We start from the raw sequence: 18,524 nt of genomic DNA on the forward strand, positions 1-18,524 counted from the left end.
AGAGACGGGGTTTCATCATGTTGACCAGGATGGTCTCGATCTCTTGACCTCGTGATCCACCCGCCTCGGCCTCCCAAAGTGCTGGGATTACAGGCGTGAGCCACCGCGCCCAGCCTATAAATACACATTTATAAGTGTGTTTTTTACATGTGTGTATAAACATACATATATATTTATATATATATGGATAAGGATGTGTGTGTTATTTTAATTTTAGCTTTGTTTTTTAAGATATTTGAAATAGCCTATTGTTTCCTAACTGAGCTCACAGAAGAATGGATAATACTGAGTTATTACTTTAGTTCATGTGTTCCCAAAGTAGGGGTCCCAGACCAGCAGTGCTGGAATTGCCTGGAAATGTTTAAAATGCTGATTCTTGGGCCTCATCCCCTGTGGAATCGGAGCCTCTGGGGTGGGGCCCAGCAGTGAGTGTTTGAGCAGGGCTTCCTGGCGATTCCCTGCAGGCTCACACCTGAGAACTCTGCTCTCACCAGGAGAAGGTGAGGAAGAGCGGCTGATAGGAGACAAGGAGCTATCATTCTGAAGGGCACTTTGGCAAAGGGAGATGCTTTCCAGGAAACACAGGGCCCTCAAAGAGTGCACTTTTATCTTGGAAAAGCATAATTAGATAAACAGCAAATGAGCTCCAAAGCATCCCTTCCAGCCTGGGGAGACCCTCTGCGTGGTCACCCATTCCTCAGAGATGTCCCTATGGTAACACCTTGAGGGAAGGGAGAGCTCCTCACCCTCTGGGTCACTGGGTGAAGGAGGCTGCCCGCTGACCAAGTGACATATGAGATCAACATGCAGGGTGAAAAGGTCAAACACCTTGAAGGTAGGGGGTGAACTGTGAGACTTGGCTCCTTCTTGCTTTTCCTTGTATCAGTAAATGCTAGCTTTGCCATGACTGCTTTGGTAGGAAGTACCACACATGGGGCAGCCATGGTCCTCCCGTGATTTCTCCCTCGCTGTGCGTCTGTTCTAATTAAGCCACACATGTCCATGGGGAAGGACAGGTTGGGTCCAGATTGGCTACTGGATGAGATAAACTTTTCTAGCTCAGAGGTCTGGCAGAAGATTAAGGAAGACCTGAGAGGGGGCCTGGGGACCCCGCGGGGGTCTAAGAGATTGGATAAATTATCTATCAGTACATGAGAGAAGTGGGAAGACAGAAGGAAGGAGACAAAAAGAGTCGAGAAAAACAGTTTCCTTCGGGTGCCCCAAAGGCCAAATTACTATCACCATGGTTTTAAGATGGCTCCTCTTTTTTTTTCTTTTTTTTTGATAGAGAGTCTCGCTCTGCCGCCCAGGCTGGAGTGCAGTGGCGCAATCTTGGCCCCCTGGGTTCAAGAAATTCTCCTGCCTCAGCTTCCAGAGTATCTGGGACCATAGGCATGTGCCACCATGCCTGGCTAATTTTTTTGAATTAGAGATAGGTTTTCACCATGTTGGTCAGGCTGGACTCGAACTCCAGACTTCAAATGATCCGCCTGCCTTGACCTTCCAAAGTGCTGTGATTATAGGTATGAGTCACTGCGCCCAGCCCAGATGGCTCCTCTTTAAACTGAAGAGCTCCCTGATGCCGCAAAAGCCTCCCCACGATGAACCCATCAGCAAGGATAAATCTCAGACCATCCAACACCTAACTTGTGGTTCTCCTGATTAAAGCAATGATTCATATATGAAGGTAAAGGCAGACGCTCTGTTCCCAGCATGTACGCGGCAGCCATCATCAAAGCCAAATGGTCCCTACTCCCAAGGAAAAAGTGTAACTCCCCAAGTTGCATTCATTCACCAACTCCCCTGTGCACTTGGCTCCTTATTTTTCCAGGAACATCTTCTGGAAAACAGGCCTGAGGGATCCATTCACACTCTTGTGTCTTAAGGCTCCATAGATAGGGCCAAGTGCTGCCAAGAATTCAACCCAAGAAAATGCTCTTTTTAGACAAATTTCACAGCCTCCAACTGGAAAGCTCACATAGCAACCAGAGCTTTGCTTTCCTCCAGCAAATTTATACTTCACCCTGTGAACATGCCATTTGTTTGCTTCAGCTTGGACTCTGCCACTTACTCCCCAAGTCTGCAGATATGAAGATTGACTTTTTAGGTACAGCCAAACCCATTTTTAACCGGAGTCCTGGGTATTCAGTTACTAAGAGTTCAGCTCCAAGTTCTAAGTGCTCACCCTCCCCAGTGGTGTACAGAAAAGTCACATGGTAAGCAAAATGTTCTCCAACATGGCATGCTATACAAACTTATGAATGGCTTCTTTCAAAATCCTGACTTTTTAAAACCAGGCTTGAAAAGGTAAGAAGATAGAGTTTGTTACAACCCTTGCTTGCTCTCTGACCAAAGGAAATATATTTCTAGCTTCTCAAAAAAGAAAGTCTTATGATCTCTACCTCCCACATACCACGCTGGTCCCCTTGTTCCCTGCACCTCACTTTCTCTCATGCCAGATCATGATCTCAGGCCCTGAGCCCGACTCACAGAGGATCCCATCCCCAGAATTCTGCCTTCCCCTGCAAAGCAGAATTTCTCCCATTCCAGGTTTTGAACTAAGATTCCACAATGCATGTTTGATCTCTTCACGCTCCACTTTCATTAGTCCTTCACACTCTCCATCACTTGGAAAAATACAAAAAGCATGGTTCAGTTTGAAGGTTAAGAACTGACAGTCTCCATAAACATTTTTTTTTTTTTACAACAAAAGCTGACTTATCCACTGCCAGAATTCGATGTCTGTGGAAGGGGGGTGAGATGGGATGAAGGCAGGGCATGGGAAGTGAAAACCTTCAACATCAGAAGGAGAGGACAAGAGCTCACCATTCAACTACTGGGTGAAAGAAATCCCCAGGGCTTTACTGGCAAAAAAATTACTGGGTTGATCTCTGAATAATTAAAAGTATTATAGGGAGGGATGCAGAAATCCAAGGAGTAGAACAACTAAGGTATAAATTCCTGACTTATGGAAAATACAAAGCAATCAATGGTCATAAGTTATAACATTTCCGGGTCATGAATATTAAAAGTGGTCTATGAAGAGATGATAAAATAATTCTCAGAATGTTTTCAGTAGGGAGAATCAGAGCGTAAAACAGATGAGGACAAAGAAGACCTAGAATGTAAGCCACACTCCATTCTAAACCACCCAACATACTTAAAGGCTGAAATCACCTAATTAGCTAGGATTCATATTGATGATGTGTGAGCAGATGAGCTGCAGGGCATGTATTCATTTACTCATTCAATAATCACCAAGAGCCAATTACGCTGTTCCAGAGACTGGAAATACAATAGGGAGCAAGATAGACATGAATCTTACCCTCATGGAGCTTAGAGTCCACAGCAGGGGTTCCCAAAGGTACATCCTGATGCCTCAGTCATATCAGGGAGTCTGGGGAAGGGTGCAGGCACCAGGACCTTAAAAAGATCCACAGGCCATTCCAACGTGCAGTGAGTTTTGGAAACTGCTTGGAATTCTTAACTGTGTTGCCATGGTTTGCCCAGTCAATGAGGACCAAAGCCTTGCCCATTACTTGTGCCTTTCCTGCTGTGTTTGCTAAAACTCCATATGCCCCCAAGGACTTCATTCTAACATCTTCAGTATATGTGAAATTCTCTGCAAGCTGAATCTACTCTGAGCCCTATCAGGGGAGTTTCTTAACTGAAAGCACCCAGCCACATCCTTGAAAGCTAGTATGGGCCCTCTTTATTCCAAACCTAAAACTGGATACAGTACCCATTGTCTAATCTGATAATGGCATAAAATATTTGAAACCTACACCATCCTAGAAATCCTAAGCCCTCTGGCTGCCCTATCAACATGGTCACTTCATGGCATGAATCCTTGGAGCAAAACACGAGCAATTTTCAATCTCGAGATTTCTTTGTTAGGGTAGAAAAAGAGATTGTGCTTGATAGCTCTTTTCCTCTGTTCACTGTGAGTTTTTATATCCAGTTCGCCTTGAAGCGATCAATGGAAATCCATTATAGACTTTCTTGGGCCTCCTCCTGGATTTTCATCAATTTGGAAAGGAAACATTAAATTAAGCCTTCTTCTGGAAGGCCCCAGGAATTTTTGCAAAGGAGAAAAATGGAAAACAGTACGCAGAAAGGAGTCTGCTTTAAAGTTGTAATGAACATGCCAGGAAACAAAACAAAACAAAACAAAAAATAATGGAGCCTGAGAAACATGGTGCAGGAGAAGTACTTCCCTTTGCTTCCCATTGTGTGTTCCGAAAGGCAAAGTGGTCCCCACTCAAACCACCAGAGCCTGCCAGTTGGCCAGTTCGGCGGCATTCCACTACAGAGATTAAAACCAACTTTATGACTGTGGTGCAAATAATAAAGAGCCTGGCGGGGTTTCCTTCCAAAATGAAAGCTCGTTTACTTTCCGAGGTGTATAATTTGGTTATAAATGTTTCCTTTGGTCCAAAACATCTTCGATTGGGTTTTTGCCTGGAACACATCACTACTTTGCTGGAGAAGAATGGACTCTGTGTGGTCCTGCCATGTCTGTCCACCCGAGGCACAGAAGGGTTCCAGTTGGCCTGCCCGTAGAACTAGGGGTGAGAGGCAGGGGAGGCTGGCCTGGAATGGCCACACCAGGTTCCCAGCCCTGGTCTGTCTGAGAAATAGGCAGATTCACAGTTGATCTCCCTTATGCCTGTTTTTAGTACCTTAAGTGGTAGGGAGGACAGTTGATTAGGAACCTTGATTCCTGTGAGATTTGACTTTTCTCCCCCTAGGTCTTTATGTCCTCATTTTATTTCAAAAATCATCCTAAAAATTTCCACCCAGCAATGAGTAATATTTGGATAAAGGCAACAGGTTCTGTTTAGGGCTCCTGAGCTGACCACACGTACGTGGGGCACATGAACTTGGATCATGATGTTTAGCCAATCTTACCTAAACATAAACAGCTTTTTCTCCTGCGCAAGCAGCTTAGTAAGTGACAGCACTTTCTACCAATATTTTCATGTTGATCAACTCTCTTACATCATATACTTTCACATTACTTTCCATTTGCTCCTTCATGTTAATTCAAAGCCAGTGCTCGGTTTTGCAGATAGAAATATATTTATTCGACTGGCTTCCTTGCCTCACCCCCAAATGGTAGGTCATGCAGAACAGGAAAACATCTGGGGATCAAGGGAATGGCCTCAAAACTCATCATGTGCCATCCCTTTAGGTTGTTTCAAATTGTCCCTCTAACACTGGATTTGGGATGAAGGAGAGGAAAAGAAGTGAACTGAAAGGAGAAAGCAAACTTAGCACACTTCACTCTGGGTACATATGAAGAACACTGGTAGAAATTAGTATTATGAGGCCTGGCTCAAGAGGTAAAGTTCAGTGGTCTTATCATGAGATCACTGGCTGGGAAATGATGCAGCATGCTTTTGTTAACCTCAAGATTCTCCTGAGATTGATCTTGAAGTAGTATGTCAGGCAAGATGTTGCATTAAAAAAATAGCTTTCTATGGAGTGGAGACATCTCACTGCTAAGGCCTATCATTTTTTCAAAATAATATCAAATTTTCCAGTTGACATGGTTCTTCCAAGACATTTCATACACCAGCAATGCAGTTTTTTGGATAATGCTCAGATTTTTGGATAATCACCTGCTGCTGGACATCAGATGCCCTGTTGCTTCAAGTGGAGCAACAAGATATGGTCATAAAGAAGAATCAAGCGACGAAATGCTACATAATAAGAATATTTGACAATTTGTGCAAACAAAGAAATGTACTATTATGAATCAGCAGCCGCAACCTCAGTCTGCAAGTAACTTGCTGGCTCCGGCTAATTTCTTCCACGCTTTTGGATGCTGCCATCACCCACATAGTCCACCTGGAACTTGGAAAATCAGGTTTGCACAGCACTTGGAAACCCCAATACCGACACATGATGAACAAGTCACAGAGGAAATTCTGACTTTCAGGCCCACAAAGGCAAAGGATTTAGACCACTCCTGTTGCATGAATGTCACTTTTGCACTGTGGTTAGAGTATTTTGTTCTAGGACACACACTTCATACTGAGATAAAAGCAAAACCAAGATCCTACTTCTTTTTGAAAACCATAATTCTTTCCTACTTCTCTACCTTATGTCAATACATTTGAGCCTCTGGGGCTGTAAGTCACTTCCTGTCACGGTCAGGTTTCATCTCCTTTCTGAAGCTTTCAATACTTCTCACAGTTCCCAGGTGCAAACACGACTTGGCTGAAAGTCATTTTGAATTCAAAATATTGCCTACAATTTTTGGATGGTGGGTTTTGAGAAATAATTATCCCTCATGCTAAAGTCTCTCTTTTAAGTTGCTCCTCCTACCTACCTACACACACACACACACACACACACACACACACCCCCTCACTTTACTGCCAGCAACGCTGTAGTTTCAGCCATGACATGCAGCAAAGGTGTCCTGGGTCATTGGAACCCGCCTGACCTGTACAGGCTACAAGCTGCTGATAACTTCATCAGTTCAGCATCAGGAAGGGACACACTGATACTTAAAGACACAATGTTTCCTGATGCTGTGTTTTCAGTAAGTTGAAAAGGTCACCTCACGGAAGAACAAGAAATTGCAGACCCAGACCCTTTTTCTGATTATGAATCTCCCCCCCTTTTTTTTTTTTTTTTGAGATTTTGCCCAGCTGGAATGCAATGGTGCGATCTCGGCTCTCTGAAACCTCTGCCTCCTGGATTCAAGTGATTCTCCTGTCTCAGCCTCCCAAGTAGCTGGGATTACAAGCATGTGCTACCATGCTTGGCTTTGTATTTTTAGCAGAGACGGTGTTTCACCATGTTGGCCAGGATGGTCTTGAACTCCTGACCTCAGGTGATCTGCCCACCTTGGCTTCCCAAAGTGCTGGGATTACAGGTGTGAGTCACTGGGCCCAGCCCTTTTTCTCTTTTTTAAAAAATATCTGTCTCACTCCCTTCTTTCTCCTGGAATGGTTTAAAAAAAAATAAAAGAGAAGGATATTCATTACAATGCAGGAGTTATCAAGTGACTCTAAATTGCTTTATTAAAAACCAAGTCCAGTCAGGTAGTTTTACACTGAAAAGAAAAAAGAAAAGACATGAATGGAGAATCCCAAATCAGTTACTTTCTTCTCATAAGGCCAGGGCATTGGGGGATTGTACAAGGCCCTAGAACTTGGCAATTTAATCATGGCTCTGCCATTGTCCATTTCAGGCAAGTAGATAAACTTTCTGGGTCTCAGGTTTCTTATCTGTAAAATGAAAAAACAGTATCTGCTCTGCCTCCTTAAACGTGGTGAGGGCATTTTGGAAAGCACAACACTCCCTGACCTTCCAGACTTTGTTGGGCACTTTCCATTTGCAAGCAGCTACACTGAGTGCCACGGGTGTAACAGGAGCAAGCTCCTACTACTGGTCTCATGGCCCTTCCTTTGTCCTGGCAGGCAGAGTGGGGAGTAGGGATGCTTCATACCCACAGATAGGCATGGAGCAGGAAGAATGCAATATTTACTCAGCGGATAAACCATGATGTGAAGGTTCAGAAGTGGGCCCATTTCTACCTCAATAGTTCACAGGAGTTTTTTTTTTTTTTTTTTTTTTCCCCCGAGACAAGAGTCTCACTCTGTTGCCCAGGCTGGAGTGCAGTGGCATGATCTCAGCTCACTGCAACCTCTGACTCCCGGGTTCAAGTGATTCTCCTGCCTCAAACTCCTGAGTAGCTGGGATTACAGGCACATGCCACCATGCTTGGCTAATTTTTGTGTGTGTGTATTTTTAGTAGAGACAAGGTTTCACCATGTTGGTCTTGAACTCCTGACCACAAGTGATCTGCCCTGCTCGGCCTGCCAAAGTGCTGGGCTTATAGGTGTAAGCCACAACGTCCAGCACACAGAAAAGCTTTTGTGGACTGTCCAGAAATTTTGTAACTAGAAAAAGGTCAAAGAACATTGGAGTGGGTGGGTGCAAGGAATAGTGAGAGTCTAATTTGGCTGCAAATGCAGCCCGTAAAGCAAGGGGTAGGAAAGGTGGATCCATTTCAGATACAGAGTTCTTCAATATCTGTTTTGAGGCATGGAAAGGGGAATGATTAAAAGTTTGTGAGCAGAAGAGAGCAAGAGTTTAGAAGACGAAACTAAGAATTATTTTGAATTGACATGAAAGAAGAGAAATTAGAAATAAAATGAAACAAAGGAAATCTGGAAAAGGATGGACCCAGGTAACTACAGTAGAGCGTGCAGAGGCACTATCACTATTGGGACACACAGAAATGGGCAGGTGCCCATATACATGTGGAAGGGGGTGTGGCAGGCAGCTTCTGAAATGGCCCTCAATGACTCCATCTCCTGGAATATTATGTAGCCTTATGCAATCCCCTCCCTTTGAGGGTGGGATGGAGAAAACGACTTGCTTCTAACAAATAGAGTGAGGCAAACATGATGGAATGTTACTGAGATTAGGCGACAAAAGACTGTGGATTTTGTCTTGCTCATACTCTTTTCTGGCTTTATTCACTTACCTGCTCTGAAAAATTCAGCTGCCATCCTGGGAGCTGCACCACGGAGAGGCCCACATGGCAAGGAACTCAGGACTACCTTTACTGTAGCCTGTGAGAGACCATGGGCCAAAGGACTCAGATAAGATGTGTCTGAATGTCTGACCCACAAAGGTTCTGAGATAATAAACATGCTCTTTTCAGTAGCTATGGGGTAAAATAAGTATGGGGTAATTTGTTACATAGCAATAGATAACCAATACAGGAAGGAAGGTATTTAACCAACGTGGGATGGCAGGGAATAAGTGCTTTTTGATATTAAAATCCCAGACTCATGGCCCAAAGTTGTGCATACTCTTTTTTCTAGACTTTTTTTTTGATTTTAGGAATGTTTTATAAAAAGAACCCTCTCCACCACTCCTTTCTTTCACTGTTTCCTAGACTTGATTAAAGAAACATGACCTGATGTTCAATTTCAAAAGACTCAAGGGGTCTTTCAATAGAAAACTGGCAGGAAATTAATACCATACACACCAGGCAATGCAGATGTTTCTGAATATGATGCTTAGGTGAAACACACCTTTCCCCTTTACACATCTTACTCCCTTTTAACTTTGTATAGGTAGTTTGTTTCTAGGGGAATGAAAGGGGAGACACATATTCTCAACAGAAAACAGGGTCATCCCACAAATGTATATGACATCAAAATACCTAAAGATGGTTAAAAAAAACCTGGTCAAGGATTTTGAAGCAACCACATTATCTCTTTATCTGTGTTGAAATTATGGCAGTATACAGTAAAGGTAATACCATGCCTGTGAACTATGGAATAAGCCTCATGCTAAATAAATCTCTTTAATATGTTTTTATATGAAATATGTTTGCTTATCATTACATTCTTTTCACTAGTCATCCTGCTGTGTGAAAAACAAATAACAAAGCTGCCTTACCACATAATTTGTGAGACTTTACGACATGTAATGTCCAAATAAGTAACAACTACATATTTTCGTGAGCTTATGCTAGTTTTTGGCATAGGACATCTTCTACAGCAGTGGTAACCCTCCATATTTCAGCTGACAACTCTATGTGAGCTGTGGTCATCTTAGTGCTGAGAGATTCCCCTCTGCCAACATAAAAACCAGTCAGAGATTAGCTGTTTTGAATCAAGTCTTCTGCTCTTGTAGGCTTTTAATTCTACCTTGGAATCTGCAAGCAGACTACTGTATTTAATCCGAGATTGAGGCAAGTTTTCTCTCTGCCTAGGTTTATCCTGTCTGTCTGTGAACAAAAGAGAGGATAGCAAGGTACCTTGTTTGGATTTGTCTATAAATGTGACCTTCTCAACAGCGCTCTCTTGCTGACCTGCAGATGAATCACCAATGTCTACATTGGAGATGTGGTAATAGATAAACACTCCCTTCTGCAAATACCATGAGCATTGAGGTCTATCCCCATTCCACTAAAGCAAATATATTATCTGGAAAATTGAGAAACAATTCCATCTTCCCTTCAAATATCTAGCTATTTCAGGAAAATTGTGCCTGCTGTTCTAATTGCAGAAATACTGTGAACCTCTAAGTCTTGTCATTCCGTATCAAATGGATTGTAACAATTCCTACTGAAACTATGTTTTGGTGATCAGTTAATGGATAGACAGTACAAACAGATGCTTAAAGGCGATGGATATTGCTTAAAATTCTGGGCACGCTTAATTTCTTCCTTGGGTTTTGGCATTAGGGAAGGGCTAAATTTTTGATTCATGGCTTACATTTGAAAAGGTGAGGGGATGCATGCAGTTAATGGCATTCAGGTGATCCTTCTACTGCTTTTATAATAAGAGAGACTTGGAGGTCAGACAGGAAGGAGACAAACACTTGAGAGTACAGCCCTAAGTGTGGAGCATGGCAGAGTCCTAAAAGCCATACTGAGCCTATAAGCCATATTGAGTAATGAGGCAGAGAAGGCTAGCTTTCTACCAAAAACATGTATCTCTGTGCCAAGCTAGAGGCAACCCTTGTCAGGGAATGCATTTCCCAGTCATCCTGCATCAATGGATGACCTATGTGGGCAGAAGTGATGTATGTCACTTCTGAGCTGGGACTGCTAAGAAGACATCATGGCCTCCATCATCCTGGGTCTCTGAATGACTGCATGGAACTGACCACTAAGAAAGCTGACAGTGAAAGATGTTAAATGTTGTGCCCATGGTCACAACCAGTTAGTGACAGAGTAGGGACTCAAAGTTATGTCTTCAGGCTTTCAAGGCAAGAGTTCTTTTTGGTAATAAAGAACTTTTTCCCCAAGCTACACAGTCACAGTGATTAAAAGCATGGATTCTGGGGTCCAGACAGCCAAAGTTCAAATCTTGCCTCTACCTCTGCTATCTGTGTGACTTAGGCAAGGTACTTAATTAACCTTATTGTGTAAAATGAGGATAATTCTAGTGCCTACCCCAAGGTGTTGTTTTGAGGGCTAAATAAGTCAATATTAATCAAATACTCAAAAATAATTAATATTAATACTCAATATTAATCAAATACCCAAAAAGATTAATACTCAATATTAATAAAATAATAAGTAAATAAAAATCAAATATTCAAAAATTTGATTATTAATAAAATAATCAAATACTCAATCATAGGCCCATGGTAGGGACTATTTTAAGTATATGACAAAAACAAGTAGATAAAATCAGGTGAAATCTGTATAACTACCAGCTTCCACCACTTAACACATGAACACTAAGAGACCTGATGTCTCAAGCTATGGCTGCCAACCTTGCCAAGCGAGGCTCAAGTAATTCCTACCCCTCATCTGATGCTTTTATACCAGCCAATATAGCATAGAAACAATAGCCTCGAAGCCACTATGCCAATGAGCAAAGGGTGTCACCTCCATTCAAGAGAAGCACAGGACCATTCCCATCATGGCTCACCCTGTTGCCTTCAAGAGAACAGGCTCTCCACTCTACATATCTCTGAACAGTTAATTGGACTCAGCCTGTCCTCCTTCACCTTCCCAAACCTTTCTTTTACTGGACCTTCTAGGACTTTAACTCCATTAAAATAAACCTCTCATTTTCCACTTCTCTGAACATCCATTAAATCTTCTCCTAGATCTTCCTGGTCCCATGGTTATCTCCTGGCCTTTTCTTCCCCTTCCTCCTGAAAAATAAAAACAAAAACCAAACAAGTAACTCCTGCTGCTTTCAAGATGCTGGATGTTCCAATTGCTCTGTGGAGTTTCTGGGCATTCTCCATTCATTGAAAGTCCAGCTTCTGGCTTAGTCAACTTTACCAATGAGCTCCTGTTATCCTTTTTGGTGACTTCAACATCCATGTAAATGACCTCCCAAGTTCATGGACCTCCTCACTTCCCACATCCTTTCCACACCGTTTCCCTCTACTGCGTCTCAACCACCCTTTTCCCTAGACCTTATGTCAGTAAACCTTCTACATAAAGACACTTCCTGTTCTTTTAGCTCATTTTTCCAGTTTTAAAACCTGTTGAGCTCTCCAAGACACAACCATTGTCTCACCTCCCTTTAGCCTTCTCTTGTTTTTACTTTCCTTCTTCAATATGTGTTCTTTTATTTTAATCATTTCCTTACGATGCCCTTCAACTCTGCTTGCCCCTTCTCTTCTCCTTATGTATTTGACTGACAACATCTCCATTTTGGTTGAACCCAGTGATCCAACTTCTGTAGGTTAGTAGCCAAGCAATAAAAACACCCAACTTGAGAAACTTGCTTTTAGATTCATGTCCTTAAACCCTCAAATGAATACTAAGCACTGTTCCAAAACCCAACTGCCCTTCCTTTACAACCTTACTTGCTCCAGTTCCCAAGATGACCATTTCATATTTACTCTCCTCAAATGTCCTACCTGTCCTCACCTCACATTTCATTGATGGAAGAGGAGTCATGGGATGGTAACTTTTATTGCTATCACTCTATTGTACTCCTGTCTGCATAGCTCATTTTCTTTTCCCAATTGTTACACAGAACAAGCTTTCTTGCTTCTGTGAAAGGCCAATGCTCACACTTAGCCTCTTGCCTTCTTGAAGAATTCACTCCTCATTTCTCTCAGTTTCACATCATCAATCTCTCCCTTTCTATTGGATCATTCTCATCACCATCACAGATGCCCTGGTATCTCTAATCTTACATGAACCAAAAACTCTTCTTTGACCACATGTTCATACATCTCCCCTTCATAGTAAACTTTTCCAAGACTTATCTATATATTCTACCTCCATTTCCTCGCCTTCTGTTTGTTCCTTTATCCAGTAGACACCTGTCTGTTCCCATGATGCCCCTGCAACTGCTCTGATTCAGGCCACTAGCCATGGCTGTGTTGCCAGGTTGAATGAGCATTTCTCTATTCTTATCTTTTTTGTATTCACAGCAGCATTCAATAGAGGTCCTCTCTCCTTAAGGCATAATTTTCCCCTGGCTTCTGTGATACCACCCCTCTTGGTTCTCCTCCTCCCAACTTTGGTCATGACACCTCACTCTCAGCTCCCTGTCCACTTGACAACCTCCCTGCTACTATCTTCACTTACATGTCCCATAGACATCTCATATTCCATATGTCCCATATAAATCCACTGACATGAACCTACCCTTTTAAAGCTGGAAGCTGTCTTTGATTCTTCACTTCTTAACTCTGAAATGCAATCCACCAGCACATCCTGTTGGCTCTGTCTCAGAAATGTGTCTTGAATCCATCCACTCCTCTCTAGCTGGTCCACATCCCATCACCTCTTACCTGGATTATGAAATTTTCTAACATATCTATGTTCTTCCCTGTCATGGAGCTATCATTCAGAATCTCTTCCATGGCTCCTTCCTCACCAATCCTAGGACAGCCATATTCTTTATCATGACCTGCAAAGCCTTTGCTTTTTTTCTACAAGTTCATGGACCACTTTCTTCCTTACACACTGTTCTCCAGTCTCTTTTCTATCCCTTAGTCATGCCAAAGTCTTTCCGACTTCAAGGCTTTGGTGTTTGTGATTCCTTCTGCCTGACTGGCTCTCCCAGGTTCTTTGCAGAGCTGGTCCTTCTATCCTCTAGCTCAGGACTTAAGTGTCACTTTTCCAGCAAGTCCTTCCTTGACCACCCTCTATTGGTAGGAACTCCCAGTTATTCATTATCTTTTCCTGCTAAGTGCCTATCACAATCTACAATAATTTCTTTTTTATGAATCTATTATTGTCAGTTTTCTTTCTAGAACATAAGCTTGTTCTCGATTGAATCTCCAGTGTCTTGCACAATATCTGCTCATCACAGCCACATGTAACATGAAGAGTGCTGAATGAATGAATGGAATTGTAGAATGCTAACTATGTGGCTGGGCAGTGCTCAATGCTTATATGTGTATTATTTCATTTGCCTGACTGCAATTTGTTTGTATATTTAACAAAAGAGACAATTCATGTCCATTTAGTTACCTTTCTGCTCCTGTTACAACCTAATAGCAACTGCCATGTAGCAGGATCCCGACACTTTAGATGTACCTTTACTCCAATTCTCCTCAGCTAAGCAGGGCTATCAAAACTTTTACAGATGTTCAGCAATGGGGGGTTGTGTGGCTTCATGAAAGATGACTTGCCTTGGAGTCTGGTACTGGCTATGGGATGAATGAATGGTATGGTCTTAGCTAAATCTTTTAATTTCTCCAGGTTTTAGATTCTTTGTCAATTAAATGAGACATTGGGCTTGGTTTTCTTGACAACAACAACCTTGTAGAATTTGGTGAGTGCCTCCTCAGGGAGTGGAGGCAGGTTGGGGCACAGATGAAGCCGCAGTCCAGCCCAGTGAGCAGAGCAGCAGGCAATCCTGCAGCCACGTGCAGTGACCCTTGTGTATGTGAGTGCCTGTCATGTGCCCACATAAACTGGTAGCACAAAAGGTACTTCACTTAGATTTCCAGGACCAAGACACAGAACCTTCTGGGGACATACCACAATAATCCTCCCACTAGCATTCCCCTTAAGATGAAATTAATAAGTAAAAACCTTCTCAGATCTCAGGGAGGAGCCTGCAGCTAGACCCCTGAAAATCTAAGGCCAAGGCCATTTATGTCCATTATTGGGTTAGTCCAGATCCTAGCATTAATCCTTGCCTTGGAGAATAAGTCATGAAAGAACCATTGTGGGGCATGAGAGAACCACACTGGACAGAATTTTAGGGCAATGAGTCCCTGGGGAGAACCTGGAACAGAACTTTGAATACCTTGTCTGCCACAGATATTTTCCTTAGAAACTGCCTTTCATTATTTCTATTTAATACCTGCTCTTCAGTGTTTAGACTCACTCTGTTTGTGATCCCAAGGCCTCTTCCAATGTTTCCAGTTTTTTTCTAGTTGATGTGGATTCCCCAGATTTATCTCATTTCATGATGTTTTCAAAATTGCGTGTTGTGCTGCCATCACACTTCACATTCTCAGTAAGGAGCTCCCAGTTGTCTCACCTGGTTTGTGTCTTCCTGAATGTACCAGTGAGGGGAGCAGGGAGGGAAGGATGCACTCAGTTGTTAGCCTTTTTCCAGCAAAGTGTGGAGAGCTAAACCTTTTCAGGCATAATGGGTTAAACAGAAGTGGATGACTTGGCCACTCTTTAGAACGTTGTATCCCTTAGGGGCTGATCAACTGCTATCATGAGTGAATTTGAAAGGATTATTCTGGATTGGTCAGTTTTGAGCAGGCTGGTCATTTTGATTGTAGATGTGACTTTCTCCACCACGTGGATCAGACTCCATATGAGGCCAAAAACATTGTGTGTGTTACAAGTAATTTTACTTTCTTCTCTCTTGGAAAGTTAATAAATTCTTCATTTTCTGATAGGCATAGAAACAACTTTGCTGTTTTCTAGTTGAGTTGTAGTATCTGGAAATACTAATAAGTCTGTGAGATTCTCACACTGGAATTATGTGGAGTGATGTCCATGTGAGGATTAGGGAACTACGTATAATTGATCCAGGAGTTTACTTTGGCCTCAACCCTTAAAAAATGTTTACTTCCCTGAAGGGCAGCTCCAAATAAGTTAATGAGTAATGGGCTATGAATTTTGTCATTTTGCCTGACTTCAGTGAGGTGGTTCTCTGGTTTGAAGTAGATTGTCTCTCATTAATGACATTCTTAAGAATTTTTAGAGCCTAGGGAAAGGGTTGAAGCATAAAAATATGATTTGAATTAGTCCCCAAAAGTCACCATGTCTAGTAGAAGGTTCTCAGGCCCATGGCTGAACTTCTGTGAATGTTTGGGCAATGTGGCCACAGTGATGTTTATTAAATGGAAGGTCCCCCTCACAGTGCTCTCAAAGGTATTCTTTTCCTTTTTTTTAATTTTCAGTTATTGCTCCTCTTTATTGTACATGATGTCCAGTAAAGAAGATATATGTCTATAATTGAGCTTTGAAGGAGGACCGTGGAGCCAGTTCCTTTTAAAGGGAATGGGGTCAAGCAGTAAATCTGCTGGTCACTCTTTTCATATGGACCGCATCTTAGCCAGCAGTTGGTCTTTGATGTTGTAACAATGGCACTGGGCCCTGAGGCAGAGGAGCACCCCCCTAATACTGAAACTAGTCTGCATTCATTCCAATTTAGAGAACAATCTGTGTGCTAGCACGCAATCAGGGAGCCCAGAGAGTAAATTCCAGGGCTGTGAGTTATCTTTCTCAGTGAAAACCAGCCATCTCTTCTACACCATTTACCCTGCCTGCTGCATTCTTTATTTTTTTTTTTAAGTATGATATTCCTACAGAAATATATACATATGTAACTCTACAGCTCAATGAGATTTCACAACCTGAAAACACCTATGTAACCAACGCCTAGATCAAGAGGCAGAACATTACCAGCCCCCTAGCTGCCCTCCTTGGACTACTCCCTTTTCATCACTTCCTTGACAAGAGTAACTCTTCCAACAGCACATATTCCTTTTTCCTGGTTTTGAAGTTTACCTAAACAGAATCCCTTTTCCTGGTTTTGAATTTTACCTAAACAGAACACTGTGCCTGGCTTCCTTCACTCATCATTACATTTGTGAAATTGTGCATGTTGCCTGTAGTGGTCATTTGTTCATTCCCACTGTATACACTTAACTACCTTATTATCCATTCTGCTGATGGCATCCAGGTTGTTTCCAGGTTGGGGCCATTTTAAGCAGTGCTGCTATCAACATTCTTTTTTACATCTTGGAGTGCATTAGTGAATAGATTTCTGTTGGGCACATACCCAGGTGGAATTGCTGGGTCAGTGGCATGTTGCTATGTTGGCTGCATCTCCATTCAAATCTCGACTGAATTGTGTCACCCAGAATTCTCATGTATTATGGGAGGAACTTCACAGGTGCTGCAGGGGCAGGGTCCTCATGGAGAACCTCTGCTAGGGCAGTGCAGAAGGGAAATGTGGGGTCAGGGCCTCCACAGAGAGTCCCTACTAAGGCACTGCCTAGTGGAGCTCTGAGAAGAGGGCCACCGTCCTCCAGATTCCAGAATGGTAGATCTGTCAGCAGCTTGCACTGTACCATGAGCCTGGAAAAGCCACAGACACTAAACAGCAGCCCCTGAAAGCAGCTGGAGGGGGGCTGTACCCTGCAAAGCCACAGGAGCGGAGCTGCCCCAGACCATGGGAACCCACCTCTTACATCAGCGTGACCTGGGTGTGAGACCTGGAGTCAAAGGAGATCATTTTGGAACTTTAAAATTTGACTGCCCTGCTGGATTTCAGACTTGCATGGGCCCTGTAACCCCTTTGTTTTGGCCAATTTCTCCCATTTGGAACAGTTATATTTATCCAATACCTGTACCACCATCATATCTAGGAAGAAACTAGCTTGCTTTTGATTTTACAGGCTTGTAGGCAGAAGGGACTTGCCTTGTCTCAGATGACACTTTGGATGGTGGACTTCTGGCTTAATTCTGAAATAAATTAAGACTCTGGGGGACTGTTAGGAAGGCATGATTGGTTTTGAAATGTGAGGACATGAGATTTGGAGGGGCCAAGGGAGGAATGATATGGTTTGGGTGTGTCCTCATTCATATCTCAACTGAACTGTATCTCCCAGGATTCCCACGTGTTGTGGAAGGTACCCAGGAGGAGGTAACTGAATTATGGGGGCTGGTCTTTCCTGTGCTGTTCTCATGATGGCGAATAAGTCTCATGAGATCTGATGGGTTTATCAGGGGTTTCTGCTTTTGCTTCTTCCTCATTTTCTCTTGTTGCTGCCATGTAAGAAGAGCCCTTTGCCTCCTGCCATGATTCTGAGGCCTCCTCAGCCACGTGAAACTATAAGTCCAATTAAACTTCTTTTTGTTCCCTGTCTTAGTCCCAGTGAAATGGTTCAGCAGTTAACTTTGGAAAAACAGTTTTCCAGAGTGTTTATGTCAATTCATACTCCCACTGGTTGTTCTGCCTTCTCACCACCACTTGGTATCATCGGGTTTGGGTTTTCCTTTTTGCCATTCTGGTAGCATACATTTTTAAAAGTTTTCTTTTTCTGTTTCAGTTATCTGTTCAACTAGCGGTGAATTCTGTGATCACCACAAAATTAGTAAATTATTAAGACAGCTGGAATGAGACTGGTCCCAACTCAAACTCTGGGGTGTAAAGAGAGAAGACAGAGGATACAATAGAACACATCTGAAATATGATGGGTTTGAAGAGGCTGTGCTCAATAAACTAGAGACATAGTCTATGAAAAACAAAACAAAGGATAAACTCCACTGGGAACACAGGGAAATCAGGGACACGAAAAGTAGGACAGAAAAAGATCTGGAACCAGAGTGGCCCACAAGCTGATTGAATATTAGCAAGATAATATTATAATTAAAAAAGAAGATATACTACTCTCAGGTAGAAGAAATATCTAGAAACCCTAACTGCCTGTTTCCCAGAAGACTATGAGGAAATAGTTGTGACACAGAGAAAAAGGAAAATCTGATTAGTCACAAGAAAGAAACTCTTCTGGCCAGCAACAGTAATTAAGAAGTACAATAAGTCTGGGTGCAGGGGCTCACGCCTATAATCTAG

General features: G+C 42.6%; 1 protein-coding gene and 1 long non-coding RNA gene across 2 annotated transcripts in view; one reads left to right on the forward strand and one right to left on the reverse strand.

Moving 5' to 3' along the window:
- Positions 1 to 18,524, reverse strand: part of ISM1 (isthmin 1) — a 79,860-nt gene that overhangs the window by 47,415 nt on the left and 13,921 nt on the right. The gene's annotated exons all lie outside the window — the stretch shown is intronic.
- Positions 14,249 to 16,546, forward strand: LOC119469348. The gene is made up of 3 exons (XR_005198138.1): positions 14,249 to 14,501; positions 14,846 to 14,966; positions 15,844 to 16,546. It is a non-coding gene; the product is annotated as an uncharacterized LOC119469348 (long non-coding RNA).

Source organism: Cebus imitator, unplaced genomic scaffold, assembly GCF_001604975.1.
Source record: "Cebus imitator isolate Cc_AM_T3 unplaced genomic scaffold, Cebus_imitator-1.0 Scaffold632, whole genome shotgun sequence".
Taxonomy (NCBI): Eukaryota; Metazoa; Chordata; class Mammalia; order Primates; family Cebidae; genus Cebus; species Cebus imitator.